At 36.0% G+C, this 6342-nt stretch overlaps 1 non-coding gene across 1 annotated transcript; it reads left to right on the top strand.

The window, feature by feature from the left end:
* Window positions 1-395: 395 nt before the first annotated feature.
* On the top strand, window positions 396-502 carry LOC124898224. Its single transcript, XR_007055200.1, has one exon. It is a non-coding gene; the product is annotated as a small nucleolar RNA R71 (small nucleolar RNA).
* Window positions 503-6342: the final 5840 nt, after the last annotated feature.

Raw genomic sequence — 6342 nt, 5'->3', positions numbered from 1 at the left:
CTGGATTAACAACACAAGCCTTCGTTGCATGCCCACTACTTTCACAAATCTTACACCAAGTATTCGCCTGATGAATTGCATTAGCTATTGTTGCAGGCTGTGTAACCCCCTATTTTACATTGCTAAGTTGAGTAGTTAACTAATTTTGTAGTGCAGCAATCTGAGCTGATATAGAATTAAACTGGTCTACTTCTAACATACCTACAACCTTTTTTGGAGCACTTCTTGAGTTCGCATGCCCCTCAGGATTCCTTTGTGAAATATAATTTAGCAGTGCATATAATTTATCATATGTCTTCTCAAGAGCTTACTTACCTGCTGCTGAATCCAAGAGAATCTTGGTGTTTGAAACAAGAACCTCTATGAAAGTGTAAACCAATACATCATTAGACAGATGATGATGGTGAGGGCAATTTCTGAGCTTACCCTTAAATCTCTCCCAAGATTGGTAAAGACTTTCTCTTTCTTTCTTCCTAAAACTTAGAATCTCTCTTCTAAAATATGTTATCTTCCTAGATGGAAAGAATCGAATAAAGAAATTTCAAGCCAGATCGTCCAAAGAAGTGATGGAATTTGGTGGTTCAATATATAACCACCTCTTTGCTTCCCCAATTAGAGAAAAGGGAAAGAGAGTCTGTCTAACATAATCAGTAGATACCCCAGTAGGAATATAGGTATTGTTGATTTCAAGAAACTGTATGTGCTTTTGTGGGTCATTATGTGATAACCTTGAAAGTTTTCCACTCAAACACAACAACTTTACCATATTTTGCTTCAATTTTAACCAACCACCTGCCTCTGGATTGAGGATGCAATTAGTATCATGGTTTGTAAGTGGGATTGCCACTTCACTAACAAGTCTAGCTTATGCTAGAGCAGGAGCAGCTGGAATTAGTGGAGTTGGGGCTTGTGCAGCATTTGGATTAATTGGATCAATAAGATTAGGATCTTTTTGCTCTTCCATTTGAACTTACTGAATTGGATAGTGAGTTCTTCGCCTCTGATGAAATGCCTATTCTGGTTCAGAATAAGGCTCTACTAACTCTCTGTCTCTTGCCAGTCGTCTGGTACTTCGCCGGTCTTGCAAAAGTCAGCCACTAAGATCAAGTCAATAACACTTACACTTATTATTAAAAACCAAATAATTTAGAAAATTACTAATTATACTAGTTCCCAGTAATGGTGCCAAAAACTTATTGCGGTCTATCATACATGCAAGTGCATGCGATCGTACAAGTGATATAGTAACTCAGATTGCCGGATATCGTGCCCACGAGGACTACAAAACTTATAATTCTACTAACTTTTAGTTTCGACAAGAATGTATCAAGTGGTTTAAAGAATCAAGGTGATTGTGAAGATTTAATGAATAATCTAATTAATTAAGAAATAATAGAGTATGACAATAGCAACAAAATCAAAGTTATAAATAATATGAGTGAGGATTCCAGGGTTGAGACACTTTTAACAATCTTACAAATCCTTATTCTTATCATAGTTTTGTTGATTATTGGGTTATTGATTCATTGGGTTTAGAGTATGATCATAGTCTCTTGACCTCTAATCTTCTAGCTAGATGGACATTATAACTACATCGTTGAGCGGGGATGCAATAATCTATCTAGATGCATTAAGATATCATCCTGCAAGTGAACCAAACAAGGCTTCTAGGTACATCTCTTTCCTAAACGCTAATTCAAAACACTTATTTTATAAAATAATAAGAACCTTACTCCTTCAAAGGACTATAGGTTTATTTTAATGGTGTCTAATCATCAAAATACTAAGAATAAGAGATAATGAATAACCCATATGTAATTCAACAATAAATTACTGTAAGAATGTCAAAGTGTAATCATGTTTTTGGGCTCAACCCCAGAACAAGGGTGTTTATCCACTCATGGACATAGTCATAATCACCATAGATAAATACAAGATAAAATCCATCAATAAACTAAAGTAAAAGAAGAAAAACTCTATTTGAAGTATTTTCCCGCCCCTATCCAAGTTTCAAAGTCGTCCAAGGTGTCTAACATCTAGTTCAAGTGTCCTATTTATAGGAGGACAAGTTTAGCCCAATAAATACCTACCACCGCATCGCAGGACTCAATCCGGGGAAATAAGAGTCGTATCCCGCCAGTAAGTTCATAGGAATGGTGTCTGTGTTGTATGGTTCAATTCAAAAAAATAGGGTCCGCACCATCGGGCTATCCAAGACCCTTACTAGAATTCGACTTTGCTACCAAAATTCATAGGGCGATGCGGAGCACAGTCCGGGGGAATAACCTCCACGCTGTGCAACTTATTCCTTCCCATATCATTCCTTCTTTACTTGCTTCTACCTTCAAATGAATGCTTCTCGAGCTTAATCCACTTCTTCTCATGTCCAGAAAATCAATCCCAAATCTTTAATTATTACTCACTTCTCGTTATGCATCCAATTGCGTCCAATTTTATCAAAAATCAACATTACATCACATATCATGTCCATTAGCTAAATAATGCAATTATAACTCAAATACAATAAGAATAACACATTTTAGCTTTTAGAACAAGTCCTAGTATTATTGGCGCTTGAACATATAAATACGCCCAAGATTAGAGAGCTAGCATGTAACTCAAGGATAGAGGAATAAAATAATGTCATCATTCAAAATCAAGTTAAATCATAATATGCAGTCACATACATACATACATATATATCATGCCCGGATAGGGAACAAGGCTTAGCATTCACTTTAAAAACCTTAACCTGGGTAGTGTAGCATAACCATCATTTAACAAGGCACCCATAGGCTATAAGGGACCAGCTCTCCCCTAGCTAGAAAGGCCCCAATGCATGTAGCCGCACGAACCAGAGAATATCCATAACCGCAGATGCCATTATAGGGGACTCGAACCTCCTAGTATAATCAAGGTGACTTAAACACTAATGTATACAATATGGGGGACTAGAACCTCCCATAAAAATATCCATTTGGGGGACTCAAACCTCTCGATCATACAAACACCTGCACCAGCTAGCGCGATTTCTAGTGTTACTCCTTTGGACTCCACTTTCATGGCCTGGCTACACATACTGCTTTAAAGTCCAATTTAAAACATTCATTACACACATACACAACTATTAATCCATTTACTTACCAAAGGCATCCCATTGGTATCGTCATACCAACCCTACTTGCAAGTGTAAAACATGCCATAACCATTATCAATTAATTTCGGGACTCAAACCCACTGTTTAAACCAAGACACCAATTTAATTCAATATTTAGGGACTCAAACCCATTTAGCCAATTAAACCACCAAGGTTATGATTCAAATCAATTTATGGCCAACAAGGCCTTCATAAAACCAATTACCAATCATCAACAATCATAGGCTAATACCTTAGTTTAAAACACAATTCATATGTGACAAGATTCTTCTCATTGATATTTTCACAAATAGGTTGAGGAAATACCATTATCAAACCATTATTTTAGGCCAAAAACCATCAAGTTAGGGTTAACCATGACCCCTTAGTTTAATTAACAATTCCCAAGCACCCACATGTGCAAAACCATTATTAAAACATGCATAAATATAATTTATATCATGAGAAAACATCACCCAACAACATTCATTCAAACCCTCAACCTCAGTTTTTGAAACCACCCTTAATGACTCATGAATAATGTTTAAAACACATGATTTTAGTGAACTAACAATGAGGGAAGAGTCACATGCCTGAGTTATGAAAATTCACGGAGATATTTCGATCTTTAAGCCTCTAGATGACCACCTTGATGAAACCCTGGCCCAATCTCCTTAAGAAGTTTTTAGAGAGTTTTAAGAGTGTTTTTGATCTTCTAAAGTGAAGAATGAAAGGCTAAAAGTGTTATAAGATGTGGGGTATTAGGGGCTTGGGGTAGAAATTATCCAAAATACCCTCAGCTTAAAAGTTGTAAGAAGAACGCAGAAGGGTACAATTGGACTCTTCAACTAGTATCCACATCAAAAGAGTGATACCCTCTACTCGTAACTTGATCACAAAATTGGACACCACATCCTGTCGAACATACAACTCCTTAGCCTAACTCATACCATCACCATACGACTATTACCTTTCAAGTCACGCCCTAAATAGAACATCAAAGGGTAGACACTGGACAACATATATTTGGGAACTAACTTCTCGTATCATGAACTTATGACTCATATAGAGTCTTTTCATACCTTGAACAGAACTTGGCCAATATCATACTGACCAACATACGACTAGGGTCCTAAAACCATAATCACATCATACGACTAGTAGGGTGTGAGTCGTATGATGATCAGAAGGTTCAAGACTCAGAATCTTTTAAGGGCCAAGGTTCGGGGTGTTTCAGGTAATTAGGATTTTTATCATATGAGACGATCACTAGAGTTGTGTTCACCCTAACTTCATAACTCTACAGAGTTATCATGCTCGTCAAACTATTTTGGTGTCTTGCATGTAAAATCTAACAAGTTATGTATCACCCAATCGTCTCTCGATCTTGGTTTGGGTGAATTTCACTCATCTCTTCTTGGTTTGAGAGTGTCGCATTACTAACCATTATTTTGGATCTCATATTATCTATCACCTCTCAGTCTCAAGTTAATTAGATAAAAGTTGGTAGCTTCAAATTACTATTGTGATTTTTTTTCCTTATCTCTACCTCTCTCTCGAGCATGTATCGAATACAGGCAAGTTCCTAATGTTTGTAACAATTAAGGAAGTAATCAAAATGAAAGAAATTCCAATACATGCAAGAACACTAATTTAGAATGACTTTGCACTTTCTCTGGTTTGTTAATCCATCAGGGTTCCCATAACCCTAGTTATGGGGTTTAGCTGCTCGTGATTGGAACAACACACATAGATTCCTTAGATGAAAGCATAAGAATGAACTTACGAAGACTAATAATGAAAATTCAAAATTGTAAATTAATTTCAAACCCTAAAACCCAATAACAGTTCTTCCAAGATCAATAATGTATCTCAGACTTCAAAACAATGTAAACAGTGTATAAAGTGTGTAAACTGATATTAAGGCATCCACTTGGTATTATAGATATATCAGAAAATCTATCCTAAACAAAGTAGGAAACTTGAGTCGACACCAACCTACCCACTACTCCACTTACGAGTCGTAGGTTGTACGTACGGGGCATAGGTAGGCTCGTGGGAATCAGAAAAATCTTTAGACTACCGATAACTTAACTATGAGGCAAACTATAGTCCATAGGTAGTACCCACACCTCATAGGTAGTCTTCGTAGGAATCAGAGTGAAACACCAACTTTCAGAATCATCACATCTCTACTTACGTGGCCTACCTACTGGCTCGTAGGTACTACCTACGAGTCGTAGGTAGGCTTGTAGGTGCCTTCCAGCTACTCTTCATCACTTTTTGCTCATTCTTTACTCAAAACTCTATTTTCCTAAAAAATAATACAAAATCACATCACATCTAACAAAAATACCTAAGTACTTGCATAATTTCCTTATTTAAGCATCGAAAGTGTCATGAAACCATGACACATCAAGGGGCTGGTTTTTCAACAATTAGACAGACTTTGAAATACGTTTTCTAGAAAATTTTAACTTGCTCACATAAGTATTGGTTGAGAAAAAGTTAGTCAGGAAGTAGTAGAAGGTTTTTAGACTTGACGAGCAATGAGTAGAACAAGTTATGTGAAAGTTTCAACAAGTAAGTAGCTTTTTCAATCTTGTTTTAGTTAATTTTATCTAGCTATGATGTGAGTTAGATTGATCCATGAGAATTGCTTCCACTGTGCATGTTTTAGCACTTACATGAAGTCCGATGTGTATTATATTACGCATGACTAGCGTGTCTACTTGTTCAACTTTTTATAAGTTTAAGTGTCTACTTGTGCACATCCAAACTCGAAGGGCATAAATGCAAATTAGCCCCAAGTTAAAGGGTACGTTGATATATTATGCCTTTCTTTTACACTCCCTCACATCCCAGGTAATGTGATAAGTAGTTTGACTTGACTGAAGAAAAATTATTAAAATTTATTATTTAAAATAAGTCATACATGTTTGTATTGTTTTAAATTATTTTATTAAAAATAAAATAAATATTTTAAAATGAAATTATCAGAAATGTGTTATTGTTTTTCAATCGACTGAAAAAAGTGAAAATTAAGGTAAAGTATATAACTCTTCCTTTCGCTTCGAGGGAAAGGGATTTAAAGGAGCATTGGGTGATAGTTGGGATGTAAAGACATGTGGGAACTCTTTTTATTTATTTTTTTCTTCAAAGGCTTTAGGTGAAAAAAATAAATAAATAATGTGGTCATCAACTTT

Source organism: Capsicum annuum, chromosome 4, assembly GCF_002878395.1.
Source record: "Capsicum annuum cultivar UCD-10X-F1 chromosome 4, UCD10Xv1.1, whole genome shotgun sequence".
Taxonomy (NCBI): Eukaryota; Viridiplantae; Streptophyta; class Magnoliopsida; order Solanales; family Solanaceae; genus Capsicum; species Capsicum annuum.
The sequence above is the reverse complement of the archived record's forward strand: the minus strand, read 5'-3'. Positions and strand labels throughout refer to the sequence as shown.